Raw genomic sequence first — 18,632 nt, 5'->3', positions numbered from 1 at the left:
AGGTTCTAGGTATTGTGTGCTGACCAAGCATGATGTGTGTGCTCAGTCGCTTCAGTTGTGTCTGTCTCTTTGTGACCCTATGGACTGTAGCCCACCAGGCTGCTCTGTCCATGGGATTCTCCAAGCAAGAATACTGGAGTGGGTTGCCGTGCCCTCCTCCAGGGGATCTTCCTGACTGAGGGATCGAACCCACATCACCTGTGTCTCTGGCATTGCAGGGTTCATTACTAATGCTGAGCCACCAGGGAAGCCCCCAACAAAGCATAATAGGTCACTTCTAAAAATTCCCAGACGATATGGTGCTTTTCATAAGGCAAGGATATTAGGATTCTTCGAAGAAAATCTTTAAGATAGTCTAACATTTCTAATTGGCATTCCACTACTGATAGAAAAGCATGCATTATTCTCTGAAATGTTTTCTAATAATATTCTCCATCTTGACAAAGTGGAATAATTTAAATCTTTTCTCATTCCTTCTACAAGCGGGGGGGGGGGGGAGGGAGAATGGCAGTAGAAATCATGAACAATTTTAGTTCATTCGGAAGTTGAAGAGACTTATTTTTCAAATGTATTCTTTCAAATCCAGATTCCTATAACAGATGCTCTCAGCTCCCAGGATCCTTCCATCTGTAATTCAATTTCCTTCCAAACGTGATGCTGACATCTGTTGCAATGCAGATACACACTCAAGTACCTGCAATTTCTCTGTCAAGCTCAGTGTCATGTTAAAGAACTGTGAACTTTGCAGGGCTGGGGAGCAGACACTGGAATCCTCAGGGCGGCAGGCAGAAAGAAATGTAATGTCTCTTTCATGATTCTGATGTCTCAGCATCTTTTCCTCTCTGACACTTGTGCTTTTGTTAAAGATTTTTCAGGGAACATAAAGTGTTTATTTAATAGTGCAATTAATTGTTTCAGCTTCACTTCTGGAGCCACCTGAAATCAGCACATACTAAGATTTAGCAGGGAGGCAGAGATTGTGTCTTCAGATTCTTCTGACAGAGTGAATTAGATAAATTACTACCCAATTCTCCAAGTATTTTAAAAACAAAGACAAAGCGCCACATGTTGAATTTAAAGATGCTGATCTTTGCCCTGTTACTTTTCTATCCTCTCCCCCAGTGCCTTTCTATAAAGCAAGCCCATTTGAGGCATGGATTGAGTTCAATCATTTCATCATTAATTAATTCATTAAATAAACATTTATCAAGTCTGTATTCTGTGACTGGTATTGTGCTAGGTACTGGGGAAAGAAATGATGTAGGATCCATCAGGAATCCTTCAGTAGTGCTTTATTTTAGAAAAAAGTACTAAGTCTTACTGAGGTTCCCAGTGATAGATGAAATCAGAGTTTTATGCCAAAGGAAAATTTTTATAAACTGACAAGACTACTAACCTATTATTGAGTTAAATACTCTTCCGTTAGCAAGAACTTGTTTTTGAGCTTCATAGGAAGGTAGAAATCTTTGCTATTTATCATCTAATTTGGAGCTGATGAGAATAGGGGAGAATGGATTGTTCCTTCTGACCCCTCCTGCCTTTCTGATACAGACAATCCACTGACATCTGAAGGGTGACACTTGATTGGCCATGTCATTTCTTCAGGTGGCTTTGCTGGGGCTGTGTTAAAATCATGAACATTCATCCAGGCCATTAAAAAGGTTTGTCACAATATTTAACCTGGACACCTTTCTCACCAATTACCATCTTTTCAGTTTTGTACAACACCATCAAAAGGCTCAGTGGGCTGTGTGGATGTGGTTTGTTTTGTTCGGTAGTGACTCAAGGATGAATCTTGCTGTGAGAGCCAGGCCAGTTGTGACTGGCAATAGGCAGAGACAGAGGATAGGACTGTAGACTGGGGTCACCAAGCTGCTTGCATGTGCATCTGGTGTCAAGGATAGATAGGGAGAGTCTGAATTCAGTTCAGTTCAGTTCAGTCACTCAGTCGTGTCCGACTCTTTGCGACCCCATGAACTGCAGCATGCCAGGCCTCCCTGTCCATCACCAACTCCCTGAGTCCATCCAAACCCATGTCCATCGAGTCGGTGATGCCATCCAACAATCTCATCCCCTGTCGTCCCCTTCTTCTCCTGCCCTCAATCCTTCCCAGCATAAGGGTCTTTTCCAATAAGTCAGCTCTTCGCATCAGGTGGCCAAAGTATTGAAGTTTCAGCTTCAGCATCAGTCCTTCCAATGAACACCTAGGGCTGATCTCCTTTAGGATGGACTGATTGGATCTTCTTGCAGTCCAAGGGACTCTCAAGAGTCTTCTCCAACACCACAGTTCAAAAGCATCAATTCTTTGGTGCTCAGCTTTCTTCATAGTCCAACTCTCACATCCATACATGACCACTGGAAAAACCATAGCCTTGACTAGTCAGACCTTTGTTGACAAAGTAATGTCTCCGCTTTTGAATATGCTATGTAGGTTGGTCATAACTTTCCTTCCAAGGAGTAAGCGTCTTTTAATTTCATTGCTGCAATCACCATCTGCAGTGATCTTGGAGCCCAGAAAAATAAAGTCAGCCACTGTTTCCACTGTTTCCCCATCTACCTGCCATGAAGTGATGAGACCAGATGCCATGATCTTAGTTTTCTGAATGTTGAGCTTTAAGCCAACTTTTTCACTCTCCTCTTTCACTTTTATCAAGAGGCTCTTTAGTTCTTCTTCACTTTCTGCCATAAGGGTGGTGTCATCTGCATATCTGAGGTTATTGATATTTCTCCTGGCAATCTTGATTCCAGCTTGTGCTTCCTTTAGCCCAGTGTTTCTCATGATGTACTCTGCATATAAGTTAAATAAGCAGGGTGACAATATGCAGCCTTGACATAGTCATTATAATTTCTCAGGCATTTCCTTTAACTTAAGATATTACCAATTGTTGAGCCTGAGCTGAACCTGGTCCACAGGTGTGTGATATTGGACACCTAATTGTATTATTATTTTTATTTTTTAAATTGATTGCTCTTATGTAAAATTTGGGAGATTTTATCTTCTGCCTAAAAATTGGAATATCTAGCAACACAGGGTCTACATGGCTACATGACAAGAATCACTCAGCATCATTGATGTAGAGCTGAATCCCAGTTGTCCCCTTAGATGGGTCCTGAATGTTTCCTATAGCCCCAGTCCCCACTACACCATATTGTCTCATACCTAGCCTGCTTCAGTATTCGGTTACCTGCCTGGGTCCTTGATCTACATGAATTAACTAAACAAGTATTTTCGGTCAATCAGAACATTTTTATTGGATCACTTCTCTACTTTTAGATGCTTACTAGGTAGTGTAGGAGAAGCAAAGGATGAAAAAGGTGAAAGTGTTAGTCTCTCAGCTCTGTCCATGGGATTCTAGAGGCAAGAATACTGGAGTGGGTTGCCATTCCCTTTTCCAGAGGATCTTCCTGACCCAGCGATCAAACAGCACTGCAGGCAGATTCTTTACAATCTGAGCCACCAGGGAAACCAAAAGATATTCCTGCCCAAATGAGGAAGAAAACAGCAACAAGTGCAACAGTTAGAGGCATGGCCTTGAATAGACCACAAATCAACACGAGAATTTGGAGAAAGGAATATTGATATACTTAGTCATTAGGCTTCTGTATTTTATTACTTCTATTTTCCAGAAAAGGAAAAAAACAAAACAAAACACTTCTTGTTCATGAAAAGGAAGTTCTTAGCAAGTTTAGAATGTAGCTGTTTAACACATCTAAGTGTGTAAGGCATTTATATTCTAATCACATTTTTAAGAAAATCTTTTTATTTATGCAGAAAAAGAACCCAATCCCAGGCAAACAAGTATTACTTACACCTGAGAGAATATAAAAAGCAATGATGCTGAATAGACTATAGAGATTTAGAAGAAGGAATAACAATACCAGGTCTATTCTGCAGCTCTTCAGGAGCCTGCACAGAAAATCTAATGCTTAAAACGGATTGTAATTGTTGAGAAAGACCTGGGCAATGTTTTAAAATTCTAGGTTTAATTTAATATCGACTCTCTGGCTAGACTTGTGGTCTGGATTTGCTTTGTGAGAGGACGGCTGACATAGAAAGCAGGAAAGGTCAAGGTCTTATTGGCATTAAATAGGAAACAGTTGGCTACTTTCCCTAGGAGCAAACTCATCGTCTATTACCCCACTACTTTGTTTATATCCGGAAACAAGAACTAGTCAGCACAGCTGGACAATTTAGAGCCACCACTGATGGTGTGGAGATTCTAGTCTCTCACATGACAGTGCTCATATGTATATGCATGAGATGCCATGCTTCTAGTAGTGAATGCTGATCAGTGAGGACACTAAGCAGCTAGCAGCATCAGTGAAATCCTTGTTTGTGCCTTAATAAAAGTTAACATTTATTGACCACTTATTATGTCTCAGAAGTTGTGCTAAGTGCTTTTTATGTTTTGTTTAATACTTACAACAACCATACGAAGTATGTTCAAGTAATACCTCCTTTTACAGGTTAAAAAAAAAAACAAACAGACACAGAGAGGCTCAGGAACTTATCCAAGATCACCAGCTAGCAAGAGGCACCGATGGGAACTGAACCCACACTTGATGCCTGTGTCTCTATGGTGAGCCACAGGCTACACTTTAGGTATAGGACGCCTTGGCCTTACCCTGTATGGGTTATCAGCCCTCAACCTTTCCCTCTTTGGAGGAAGCTGAATAATTTTTTAACACCCTGGGACATCCATGGGTTTGCAAGCAGTCCCTAATAGTAAGGACAGAACTTCAGTTATTTCCTTTAATCCTATTCTTGCACTTTCAGCCCTTGCTAGAGAAAATCACAAAATCAGGGCAAATTTGTTTCACTATGAAGTCCACAGAAACTCAGAAAGGGTCCCAGAGCTGCTGAGCCTGGCTTGCATTCACTCGCAGGGGAGCCCAGCCCAGCAGCTGTTTCAGACAGCCCGGAGTCTTAAGCTGTAGCTCCCACACAACCCCTCCAGGGTTAGAGACCTCAGCAGATACCTTTGTTCTAATTCCACAAGAAAATGAGACCTAGGGGACACGAGCTAGCCTCCCTTGTCTTGCTAGAATACTCACTCATCCCATTTCTATTCTTTCCCTCTGATCTCAGCAGAAGAAAAACTCAAATCTTTCTAAGATTTACCTGCTACTGTGCCCACCAACCCCTCCCCTGGTGCTGCCTCCAAGACCTGCTTCCCTAGTTGTTCCTGGTATTTCTTGCATCTATAATCTGTCTCTTCCCCATTGCTCCTTCCAGGGCAGCAGGGAGGCAGTGGCTTGGTGACTGCAGCTCAGCCTCTGGGTCAGGCTGCCTGCCACATGCCTATGTCTTAGGCACTGCCACTGACCTCTGTGTGACCTTGGGCAATTTACTTCATTTTCTTATGACTACACTTCTTCTAAACACTTTGCTCATAATAACTCATCTTAAACTTCTGAACCACCCTAAAGGGAGATGAGAAACTGAGACACAGAGAGGTTAATGAAAATTAGGAGGATAATAAGAGCTTATTTCTTTAAGGTGACGACAGAGGATGAGTTGGTTGGATGGCATCACTGACTCAATGGACATGAGTTTGAGCAAGCTCCAGGAGATGGTGAAGGACAGGAATGCCTGGAGTGCGGCCGTCCATGGGGTTGCAGACTTGGACACGACTGAGCGACTGAACAATAAATTTCTTTAAGAGGAAGAAACCTCTTTCTCTTAAAGTAAGTAGTACCAGAGGGTCTAGGTAGAACAGGAGAATCATGCCGACAGGCTTCGGGATCTTACTGCATGTGTCCGTACTCAGTTGCTCAGTCATGTCCAATTCTGTGTGGCTCCATGGACTGAAGCCTGCCAGGTTCCTCCATCCATGGGATTTTCCAGGCAATAATACTGGAGTGGGTTGCCATTTCCTTCTCCACTGGGATCGTACTAGCTGTGTTCAAATCCCAGTGTTGCTTCTTTTTCTCTGTGTGGCTTTTGGCAAGTTCATTAACCTCTCTGTGTCTCAATTTCTCATCTCCCTATAGAGTTGTTAAGAAGTTTAAGATAAGTTTTTATAATTATAAGCCAAGTGATTAGAAGAGTGCTGGTTATGATTAAGCATTTGGGTAAATGTTACTTATTATTTTTAGAATTGGCACTTGGAGACCTCCCGTGTCCTGGATCAGTAGATCAAGTAAATACACAGAATTACAGGGATCTTAATATCACATTCAGAGGCAAAGGAAGCGTATATTATCACCAAGAGGCTCTGTTTAATAGATAAGGAAGTATGGGGCTACTCTAATGCTCAGTTCAGAATAATAAAGGGCTGGAACCTAGCCTCGTTCCTGACGTGATGGCCTGGGAATCTTGATGAAGTCCAGAATTCCTTTTAGGTAGGTTTAAAGTCCTCCTGCCATACCAACCTCATTGGTTCTGATATTACTTTCATCAGGACAATCTGCCTCTTGAAGGAAGTTGGGAGCACAAGCACAGCATGTGGCAAAGCTTAAAGGGATTTTGGGATCCTGGTCCAGCTTTCAGTTTCTACAAGCTGGGAGAGTGTGCTGTGATGCTCACAGACTGACCCCATCATTTGGAAAACAGTGGGCTTCTAGATGCAGGGAGCCCCTCTTCCAGACGGTGAGAGGCGGACCTCAGAGAGCCATGTGCTGACTGTTGACTCATTTTATGCATTTCCTGTGTGGTTCTTGCATCTTCCATCTAAGTTACTGACTCAGCTTAACCCTGCTTAGCTTGCAAGACCTTTCAGGGAAATCAGAGAACGAGATGCAGTCACTGCAAGTTGTCACACATGATTAAGGAGCTGGAGGGAGTGATTTATGTGGAAAGATTAAAATCCCTAAATATGGATGGCAGTGCTGCCCTGACTGAGTGGGGCTCTAGGTATTTGCAAACTGCCCCCGGGAAGGCTGCAGACTTCAGTGGAGGTAGGACTGCTTTAAAGGAGTTGAAGGGCGATACAGATAGCAGAAATGTGATGATATGAAAACAGGATACTACTTCCTGATGAAGCTGAAAAGACTTGATTCAGACAGGAAATTCTTCTGTGGCTTTTATTTTATCAGGCAACTGGCTGTCTCTGGAATTTTCTACATGAACTTCGAGCTCTGTGCTATCGGATAGCTCTCAGTAGCTCCTACTTCATCCTCTGCAGTGTCCCCATTCTTGGGGTGCCTTTGCCTCCTCCCACTGTCCTTCCACTAAGGCTCCTCCCTCCAGCATCTCTCCTGCTACTTTGCTGCTCCCTGCCTCCCCAGTACTCCTCACCCACACTCCCAGTCCCCTGGCATTTCCTGGTGTTCTGACTTTAAGTTAGGACTATGATGCTAGAGTTAATTGGATATACTACTTCTGTTAAACTTAAGCTGGATAATTAATTATCTGGTTTTCCCAGATAGCACTGACCAAGCCCTTAGCCAGTGTGAGACTTTTCAACACTTGGTGTGTGGGCGAGTGTTGTGTGTCTGTGTGAGTGTGTGTGTGTGTGTGTGTGTGTGTGCCTGTGTGTGTGTGTGTATAAAGAGGGGGGGAAAGGGCAGGGTGCTTTTCAGCTGTCTGTACATGATCCTGTGCAAACCAGACTACTCTCAAAACGACTAAGCACAGATGTGGTCATTGACCAATCAGAGAGATCAAGGAGGACTTTTAAGGAAGTGATGCTGAAGCCAAAGACTGAAGACTGAGTCTGAGTTATCAAGGTAAGGAAGGTAGATAAGAAGGGGGATATATATTACATTTCTGAGGACAGTCTTATTTTTCAGTACTCTGCTCCATGCAATGATTTGAACAATTTGGTTACCATACCATTAACTGCAATAAACTAATTTAAAGAAATGGTGCCCTAGCTGCAGAGATTTTCTTTTTGTACAGAGTAAGTCAAAGACAATCTATCCGTGCTTCTTTCCTACCCTAATGGCCATACTCTGGCATAACAAGCCCTCAGCGGTCTTCACTTGACCTTTCTCTAATGTTCTTTACGCTCTATCCTTGCAGCTCCCAGATCACACTGTTCTTTTTGGACCTCTGTACCCTTGAGCAGTCCTTTTTTTTTTTTCCTCTGAGTTATTCCCCTACTGTTTGGATTTGTCTGCCAAGTTCTTGACTCTTTTGCCAAAAGCCAACTTAAAAATCATCTCCTCTGGGAAGCCCTCCATGATTAAGGACATCTTCCTCTACAGCATTCTAGTGTCTTACGCTTCTCTGTATTTGGCACATATATCAGTATCATGTTTCTTTGAATATAAGTTACCCCTCTGGCTTGTCAGTAGTGCCTACCATAGTGTTGGGCATAGGGTAAGTGCCTAGTAAATATCTCTTGAATGAACAAATAAATGATGGCATATCTTTCTATATTCCATAACTGTGGTCTGCATGTATCAACATTCACCCAGTAGCAGGAAACAGGAGCTCAGATAATGAATATTTGGACTTTCTGTTTTGTTGGGTAATTGAAAAAAGGTACATACTCAGTCAGTCCATGAAGTATAATTCTATGTTTTAGTGGGTAAATTGCAGATGTCTCTCTTTAAAAATAATTTCCTTAAATGTGATAAAGTTTATTTTTTGGTTCATATTTGTTAGGTTGTCATAGTGTTTTAAAATAACTGGCTTAGATCACTTAAATTTTTAAAATTATACTTCAAGCAGCTATTAGCATAATGATATTATCTATTAATAGAGATTCCTACAGGAGTAAAGGTACCTGCAATTTACATGAAATCAGAAAACTTGGTGTGATTAGTAGCATCACAACAAACCCAGCATGACTATTGTAATGACTACATTTCCCATCACTGTAATTATCTCCTAAAAGTTTTATTGGGAACATTGATTGCCATTTGCTCACTCATTCACTTTGAGAAAGTGGATTGATGAACACGTGCCAGGAGTGAAACAGTGGCTGTGCAGGTCCTCTGGAAAATACATGGTGGATGATTACAAAATGAATCGTTTGTATCAGCCAGGAGAACCGTCTGATCTTTCTGGGTTCAAAATAAATGATAGGTTTCTTATTTCTTTCAATTACTAAGAATTTAAGTGAAGAAGATGGATGGGAGATGGTATTCTAAGAGAAAATGTGAGATGATTATTCCTACTTGAAGGACATTAGACACAATGTCACATCCCCTACCCGCTGTAGTGTATCATTCCCCTTTATGCGATTGAGGGAAGGTGGAGATTTGGCTCCTTGAATCCGTCCACTTCTCTACATTTTTACTATCAAGTCTGTAAGCCGAGATGTCATTGGCTCTTGTCTGGACTACTGCAACTGCTTTCTAACTGCTCTCCCTACTTTTCACTACGCTGATTTCCAATTCATTCTCTCTACTGCAGACAAAGTGCTCTTTCTAAACAGCAAATCTGATCATGGCACTCCCCTGCTTAAGTACTCTGACTCCCTGAGTCTTTATTTTGGTTTATAAGGCCTTTCACTATCTGACCCTCTCTATCTGTGCAGTCTTATAACTCACCATACCCTGGCCACATGGAAGCAGAAGGGCTCTTCTTCCTTACCACTTCCCTCTTACCCTGTCTTTGATCTAACTTCTGATCACCTTCCAGGGTTAGATATTCCCCTTTGCACTCCAAGGGCATCCTTAGCTGACTTCTCTTTTTACACTTATCACACTGTCCTTGAAATTGCCTCTTGTCTGTTTCTGCCCCTGTTCTGTAAATTTGATGAGAGCAGAGTCTGGGTCTGTCTGGTTCATCTTGTATCCTTAGCACTAAGCATGGCGAGAAGACAGCCAGATATGGCTAAGAGAGGGAGTGATTCTGTTTTCCAGTTTTGCTTGTTGCTGCTTTTAATTCAGGTCAAAGGCAAAATGTTAATTTAGCCTCAGTGTCTATTTCTAGGTATTGCTCCACACTTTCCCTGCACTAGTGGATTTTCTTTTTGGAAGATCACTCAAAGAATAGAATGAAAAGTGAGATCGTGGTTCTCATTGGTTGTTCTGCGTATAGGAAATATCAATGTGGGTGACCGTGTTTAGTCTGTCCCTCCCAGACCCAGGCAGTGAGGACTAGAGGCTGATCAAACAGAATTTCAGTGTGTGTATGTGTATGCGCACACACATGCCTGTGTGGGTATTTAGGTGTATTGTGTTGCCAGGCACAGGAATGGGTTAGCTTTGTTAGAAATTAATGCTTGTGAGTTCTTCTGATAAAGCAGTTGCTGGGCTCTGCTTTCTTTGCCAGAGAATGACCCATGTGTGTCAAAATGGTATGTTTCAGAAAGAAAAAAGCTGCCAGTCCTAGAAGGTTACCCTGAGATGTATGATCACTACTCTGGTCATTAAAACTAGCCCAGTTTTAATGAACAGAAAAGTTTTCTTTCAGTCTTTTTTGATATGGCTATGTATGTGTGTATATGTGATTAGCATCGGATGAAACCAATTTAGAAGCATGTAGCTTTTATCAAGAAAATGAAATTGCAGAATATGAAAAAGGTAACCTGGCATATCTAGTTACAGATAGGCTGTAGAGATCTTGATTTGATTTTTTGGCATTTGTTAAAATTATTTTGAATGCTCATCTTTTTTATAAAAAGCTTTTTTTCCCCTCAAAGTCTCCCTATAGCTCCCATTGAGCCCTCTCGGGAGGTATGCTACACAGACCTTGCTGCAGCGCTTCTTTCTGTCCCAGACTAACAGAGAATTGTGGCAACCTTCTGACATCACTTAACTGTGTGGCTGCAACGGGCACCTTCGAACCGCATGGAGCTCTTTGTCTCACGAATAGTGCAAATTGGGTAACGCGTTTGAACAAGACTGATGGATTCCAACCAGGATAAAGACAGAGTAAAGGGTGAGGGAAATCTAAAAGATGCATGTTTCACTCCCTCCCTACCCTTCCCAATGCTGGGCCCACAGAGTCCAATGCAAGCACGGAGCAAGTTGGCTTACAGAGATATCACAGAACAAGGCTATGTGTCATTTGCATTTCCTGAAAAACAGTCAGGTGATGAGAGCCTGCAGTGGGCTGCTGGAAAGAACTTCAGTGATTATATAGCCACCCAAACAATTTCTTCTTCCCCCACTTTTCCATTTGGGGCTTTAATTTGTATCTTGTTTCTTTAAGCAAAACAGCTGACTTGACTTGTGTCTGACTTCTGGGAATAACTGAATTCTTCTGGCAGGGGCTAAGTAACCAGAGAGTAGCAAATGAAAATTTCACTCTGAAACACACCCACAATCACCCACACACAGACTTGTGGGCTCGTCCACAGCACTCTCTGTGGTTTGGAGAGAGAGATTTGGAGAATATTTGTGTATTATTTGCCTTTTTAATTTCACAGCCCATTCTAAGGGGTCAGAGCTATAAATCTCAACATGGAATGTGGGAAAGAGAATTTTTGTATGATCAAGAGGCATGTGGATTCTTAAAAGTTGAGAAAAACTGTAATGGCGAGAAGTTGGGTTACTTTGTGATCTCTCTCAGCCCTGCTTTTATGGAAAAACCTTGTTAGGGAAGGAGGTCAGAAAGGCAGAGAAACTAACAATAGTTTAATGTTCAGTTCCTGTTCATGCACTCTGAGTGAATTAGTGTATTTAATTTTCACAGCAAATCTGCTATTCCACCTATTTACAGATGATGAAATGAGGATTGGAGGGATTCACTAATGTGCTCAAGTACACCCATCCCATAAGAGATAGAGTCAGAACCTCAACCCAGATTTCTCTGATGCCAAAGATAGATCCAATTATATCACTTTAAATCACTGAGGGGGAATATCTAAACCTACATATCTGTGATTGTGGAGTTGTTTCTCCACTTGTCACAGCCCTGTCTTTTCTCTTGCTCTGTTGCTTGCCTGTCTCCCTGCTTTGGAACACCTCATTAATGCTGGGTAGCTCCAGGGAACAACCTGAGTATGGCAGGCCTTCCTTCCTTTCGAAGTTGTGCATGGCACCAGCATGAAGGTTTTTGCGCAGAATTAGGAAGGAACATTTTTTTCTTGTTTTTAATTTATTTTAATTTGAAGGATAATGGCTTTACAATGTTGTATTGGTTTCTGCCATACAACATGAATCAGCCATAAGTATATATATGTCTTCTCCCTCTTGAACCTCCCTCCCACCCCCTACCCCATTCCACCGCATCTAACTGTTACAGAGCACCAGGTTGAGCTCCCTGTGTTATACAGCAACTTCCTACTAGCTAGCTATTTTGCATTTGGTAATGTATACGTTTCAGTGCTACTCTCAGTTCATCCCACCCTCTCCTTCTCCTGCTGTGTCCAGGAGTCTTGTTCTCTATGTCTGCGTTTCTATTCCTACCCTGCAAATAGGTTCATCAGTACTATTCTTCTAGATTCCATAAAAATATCTTACTTTATGATATTTATTTTTCTCTTTCTGACTTACTTCACATTGTATAACAAGCTCTAGTTTCAGTTTACTGAACTAAAATGAAATTCATTCCTTTTTATGGCTAAGTAATGTTCCATTGGGGCTTCCCTGGTGGCTCAGCTGGTAAAGAATCTGCCTGCAATGCAGGAGACCTGGATTCGATACCTGGGTTGGGAAGATCCCCTGGAGAAAGGAAAGGCTACCCACTCCAGTATTCTGGCCTGGAGAATTCCATGGTTGGTATAGTCCATGGGGGTCACAAAGAGTCGGACACAACTGAATGACTTTCACAATATTCCATTGTATATATGTACCACAAATTCTTTATCCATTCATCTGTTGATGAACATCTAGGTTGCTTTCATGTCCTGGCTATTGTAAATAGTGGCATGCATGTCTTTATACCCAATTAGGAAAGAACTTTTTTTTTTTTAAAGATTTTTTTCTTTTTTTTTGAGCAACTTTTGGTTCATAGCAAAATTGAGAGGGAATCACAGAGATTTTCCATCCACAGCCTGCCCCCACACATTCACAGCCTCCCCTGTTATCAACGTCCCACACCAGAGTGGTATATTTGTTACAACTAATGAAACATTGACACATCATTATCACCGGAAGTCCAGAGTTTACATTAGAGTTCACTTTTAGAGGTGTACATTTTGCAGTTTTGGACAAATGTGTAATGACATACATCCATCATTATAGTATCATACAGAGTATTTTCACTGCCCTAAAAATCTCTTATGTTCTACCTATTCATAATTCCTCCCTTGTCCCCCCAGTCCCTGGAAGCCACTGACCTTTTTACAGTCTCTGTAGAAGTAGTGTTAGTCACTCAGGTGTGTCTGACTCTTCGTGACTCCACCTACTATAGCCTGCCAGACTGTAGCCCGCCAGGCTCCTCTGTCCTTGGTATTTCCTAGGCAAGAATACTGGAGTGGATTGCCATTCCCTTCTCCAGAGGATCTTCCCAACCCAGGGATCAAACCTGAGTCTCCTGCACTGCAGGCATATTCTTTACCATTTGAGCTACAGGGAAGACCTACAGCCTCTATAGTTTAATTTTTTTTTTTTTTACAGCTGGAAAGGTAAGGCTATGGGATGATTTGTTGAGCTCACCATTGCTTTTCCATCCATTCAGAACTAGCTTGTATATTTACATTGAGTCAACAATCAACATACATTTACAAAGGCCTGTCATGAGTAAACTGTAGTAGACATCTACCTGGGAGATACAGGAGGACTCTAGCTGCAGTTAGGGCTTGTGAGCAGCTTAACAATCTGGTTAGTGGGATGGACAAGATATATCCATTTCCATATCTGTTTAAATCTCTGTATCTATGTCATTGACTATAAAATTAGAGCAGAGAGAAAAATTTTCAGGGCTTCCAACACCTGCTAATTGAGAAAGTAAGTAAATATAACCAGAAGGTTTTGAAAAGACTTGAAATTGAACATGTTATTTTTTAAAACCTGGTAAAGCCTGCTTATTAGCCTTTCATGAGGATAGATAAGGGTTATTTTTTAAAAAGCTCTTTTGTACAACAGTAGCCTGAATAGTCAGGAGTTGGCAAAGCCTTTTCTGATGTTTATTGGAGCAGCTGTGGAAATAATTTTGCACCATTAGGAATAAATTTGGGATTGGGATTTATTTTAAGGCTTTCAAAAGCTGGAAGTGCTCTGGTCTCAGAATTATTTTTTATTAAACATTGTCTCCCTGGCTACGTTTTAGGTGCTGGCTGAATTCCTCACAGTGGATTGTGTTAGCATTAGAAATGCTGTTGAATGATAGTAATGACAATAAATTTCATTGGAAAAGACCCTAATGCTGGGAAAAATTGAAGGCAAGAAGATAAGGGGGCGACAGGGGATGAGATGGTTGGATAGCATCACTGACTCAATGGACATGAGTTTTAGCAAACTCTGGGAGATAGTGAAGGACAGGGAAGCCTGGCAGTGCTGTAGTTCATGGGGTCACAAAGAGTCAGACACTCTTGAGCAACCGAACAACAACAACAGTGACAATAAATACATGTATTAAAGGATGGAACTGGGTTCCAATTCTATTTGGCTAAACTTGATATTTGACTTTGCTGACTGAGTTTGGGCATCCTTAAATATAATTTATATGTACTCTTATCTGGGCACAATCATGCTTGAAAAAAATGTGAACCCTTGAATACAGGTGCTTTGAATGCAAATTGTTATATATTTCCATCAATACATTTTACAGATTGACATCTTAGTCCAGAAGGAAATCTTCCCTGTACTGTCAGTTCAAGACTGACTTCCAAATGAGTATTGAGTAAACATGGTGGACAAGGAGGCTGGGAAGATCTTGACTCTCCAGGGGCAGCATTGCCACCTTGCTGTTACCATGAATGAGAACTGCCATCTTTTTCTCATGGTATCTGATTCTGGAAAGACAAGTTGCACGTTTTGCTCCCAATACATAGCCATGTACCCCAGCCTCTTTCTCACTCCATTCTCACCCTCTCTTCCCTCAAGCTCACTAATTCTCTGTTTCCATGGGAGCTTCCAAGAGAAATGGAGTGAATCATTTAGCAAGGAGAAAACACCAACCGAACATCAACCATCAAACACCTAGAATCCTCAACACTGATTTAGAATCTACTTTCTTATGGTTTCTCAGTAAGACTATATAACAATGTACAGAAAAGAGAAAAGTGGTTCATCTAATGAGGGCCAAGGAGATAAACTGAAATGTACTGCATATACTCTGAGTCAGGGCCCAAGGGAAATATACAAAATATGAAACTTGTTTTTGGTCTCTAGGAGCATAAAATCAAGTAGGGAAGAAAAGCATGCTGACAGTTTATGAGACAGGATGAGACAAGTTATAGCTGTTACCACAGCATCACTTTGCTTCCATCTCCAAAATACAAAACCCTCTTTCCTGGCTCTCAGGGCCCCTGGAAATCCATATACCATCTCTTTCACTGTCCACAAAATTATGCTGGTAGCAGATGGACATCTTGTCTGGGTGAGGGAGCCACAATCAAGACTGTCTCCTATAGCAGACTCTCTTCCAGTTCAATTCACAGCCACTCCCAGTACCATAAATGGATCCCCCAATGCTTGGACATGAGAGGTTCAGATTCTTGGTCTCAGAGTCCTGACCACTTTTCTTTCTCTGTAGCCCTGGCAGATTCATCCCCAAGGTCTGGAAATATCTTTTCATATGTCTTTCTTTTTTTAAAAATTGATTTTGTTTTTGGCCTCACTGTGCAGCATATGGGATCTCAGTTCACTGACCAGGGATTGAACTCATGTTCCCTGCAGTGGAAACACAGACTCTTAACCATTGGACCAACCAAGGAAGTCCTTAGATCTTCAAAATACATAATTTACGAATTTGGAAAAATGGAACTACCTTCCTATTCTCATTAGGTAGATACTCTGATGATGATTACTATCTTAAGGACGGCTAAGGTGATCTTCCTTCTCATCTCCTGTTAAAGGGAAGAAAAATAAAGAAAGAAAATGAAAGCACAAGAATGGTCAATTATCAAGTAAGCAAAAAAAAAAAATGTGCTGAGCAGCAGCAAAATAACAAACATTTTCATACACTTTATTCTATTTAATCTCCATAATAAAGACCACAAAGTGGTTATTATTCTTCCCATTTTACTGAAAAAAAGTCGGGTCTTGTAGGAGTTAAACAACTTGCTCAAAGTCACACAGTTAACAGAGCCAATATTGCATATATTTCTGTTGTCCAGGACAGTATTCCTTCCACTACAGCTTCTCCTAGGTCAAAAGAGGAAGGATTTCCTGTGGGTTGGAATGTTCTCAGGGCAGGTTTATGAGGAGGAGGTATCTGAACTGGCTCTTGACTGAATTATAGGCTTTGGCTAGACAGTGGAAGAAGGCAAACCTATTCCTGGACTGGGAGGATTTGCATGACTAAAACCACAGGTTGGAAAAGTGGAAGGTGTATTTGGAAGACTATGTGTAGTCTGCCTAAGCTGGAGAGGAGGATTCTTTCATAGGTTGAAATGGCATCCAGCCAAAGAGAGGAGAACAATGAAGATGGTTTTGCCATTGTTGCGATTTGGGAGTTTCAGGCACCTCTGTTAAATGAGGATAAACAGGGCTGACCTTCCCTTACAGGCAGTCTGGGATTCTGAATCGTCAGTGACTGGGAAGTGGCATGCTCCATTATTTGAGGCATGATATTTTATCCACCAGCTATTTTGTGCAGTTGAATTTTTGTTCCATTGAAATGATTCTCTCAGTGTGAGCTCAATAGCAACGGGCATGACGGTGGTTTTTCTGTGTTGCCAGAAACTAGGTCTGAATTTCTTCCAGCGCCTCCTGCTCTAAAGCACCTCTTATGATTAATTAACCTTTTGTGGAGTAACTAGGACATCTGTGTGGGATGAGATGTACTTTGGTCAGACTTCAGTTTTCAGTTGTTCAGCAAGAGGGTAATTAATTGTAAGAGCTGAATCTGAACAGAAGATTGTTGGAGGAAATCCAAATGAAGCAAAACATCTAATTATCAATGAACAGGAAGGGTTTTTTTTTTTATTGTTGTTGTTGTAGGAGTGAATAAAATACTTAATGCGATGTAAATAAGAGATAGTAACAACTTAAGATGTCTTCTTGTAGTGTACACATAATGCAAAAAATGTGAGATATTTGTATTTTTGGAGATACAATACAATGAACTAATTGTAACTAGACAAATAGGAAACAGAGGCCAAGTTCGTGTCTGAACTAAATATGTATTCCCCTTTGAGATAATTGTTATGTTGACTTTAACAAGGATACATCTAGAATCATCTGGCTATTATTGCCCCTGACAAATAACAGTAAACACCTCTTGTCTAGAGAAGCAGGTTGGATTAAAATGCAAAATAAGAGATAAAATTCAGAAGCTAAAAACAGTTTAAAATCAATTTCTTTAACATCAGTGGTTACTGTGATAAAGATGTAGCTAGCTTTTTGAGGTGAATCACCTCTAGCATTTAACTCACGTCTACTTGACACAATCTCCCCAACCCCCCCACTAAGCCTGACACAGCCAGAGATTCTAGCTTGACTTACTTAACTATGATGAGGGTGTACCTTAGTGGAAATGTGAGAAATTTCCACTCTCAAACAAAATGATTCTCAAGGTGTTAGTTGTGCACATTCACCGATAACTTCTATACAAATGTTGCATGATTCAATTTCAATAAGGTAATGTGATTCTGTTACCACAAGGGGGGCCCTTCTAGGGCCCAAGAATGGACTCTTGTCTAACACTAGGAAATGAATTGTCTAAGGAGACACACGTACTGACAAAGCAAAAGAGTTTGTTGGAAAGGGAAAGCGGAGAATAGCAGGGTAAGGGAAGCTAAGAGAACTGCTCTTCCACGTGCCTCACAGTCTCAGGGTTTATGGTGGTGGGGTTCCCCTTCCAGGTTATCTCTGGCCAATCTTCTTGCCTGTGTCCATATTTGGTCCAATTCAAGGCCATTCCTGGCAGTGTGTGCATCTCTCAGTCAAGATGGATTCCAGTGCAAGGGTTTCTCCAAGACTGCTAGGACATATTAAGGGCTGGGGTCTCCTCCCTCTTCTTGGCTCTTCCCAAATTCTTCTGGCTGGCAGTAGCTTGTCAGTTCTGAGTCCCTTATCAGGACCTCCTGTTGTGAGATAACTCACAAAAGTGGTTATTATCATGCCTGGCCACAGCTGGCAGTTTTGGTCAATGGTTCCCTAACAACACTAGTTCATGTTTATAAATACTACCAGGATCCGACTGGTATGAAGATGCTGTATCCTCTCTTACCTATTTCTTCTGCTGCTGTCAAATAGTTTCAATTCCTATTTTTCTTTTCTCTCTACTTCTGCTGTCTTGTTTTAGAACTTGCTGCCTACTCTTTGTGTCTCTTAGTTATTGTAACTTTCCATTGTATGTTGTTGTTGGGAGGCAGTTCTTTGTGGGTCTCTTGCATTTCTGCACATCTTTCAAGCAGAGGCACTGACAACTTATTCGAGACCATCTTTTCATGAGTGTTGATATGGTGAGCAGACTTGGAAGATGGAGATAGTGTTTCCCTCTGGAGCAGAGGGCAGCTTTACTTGCCATTCAGTATAATAATATCTCTCTTATGGGGGCAAAGATAGGAAGGTTTGCTAGTAACTCATTATGAAAGATTTAGGTTACCTAAGTTTGAATTTTCAATCGCTTAGTTGTGTCTGACTCTGCGACCCCATGGACTGGGGCCCACCCAGGCTCCTCTGTCCATGAAATTCTCCAGGCGAAAATACTGGCTGTTGCTGCTGCTGCTAAGTCG

The sequence above is a fragment of the Giraffa tippelskirchi genome, chromosome 3 (genome assembly GCF_054371585.1).
Source record: "Giraffa tippelskirchi isolate mGirTip1 chromosome 3, T2T-mGirTip1v1.2.pri, whole genome shotgun sequence".
Lineage (NCBI taxonomy): Eukaryota > Metazoa > Chordata > Mammalia > Artiodactyla > Giraffidae > Giraffa > Giraffa tippelskirchi.
This window is presented reverse-complemented; position numbering follows the sequence as displayed.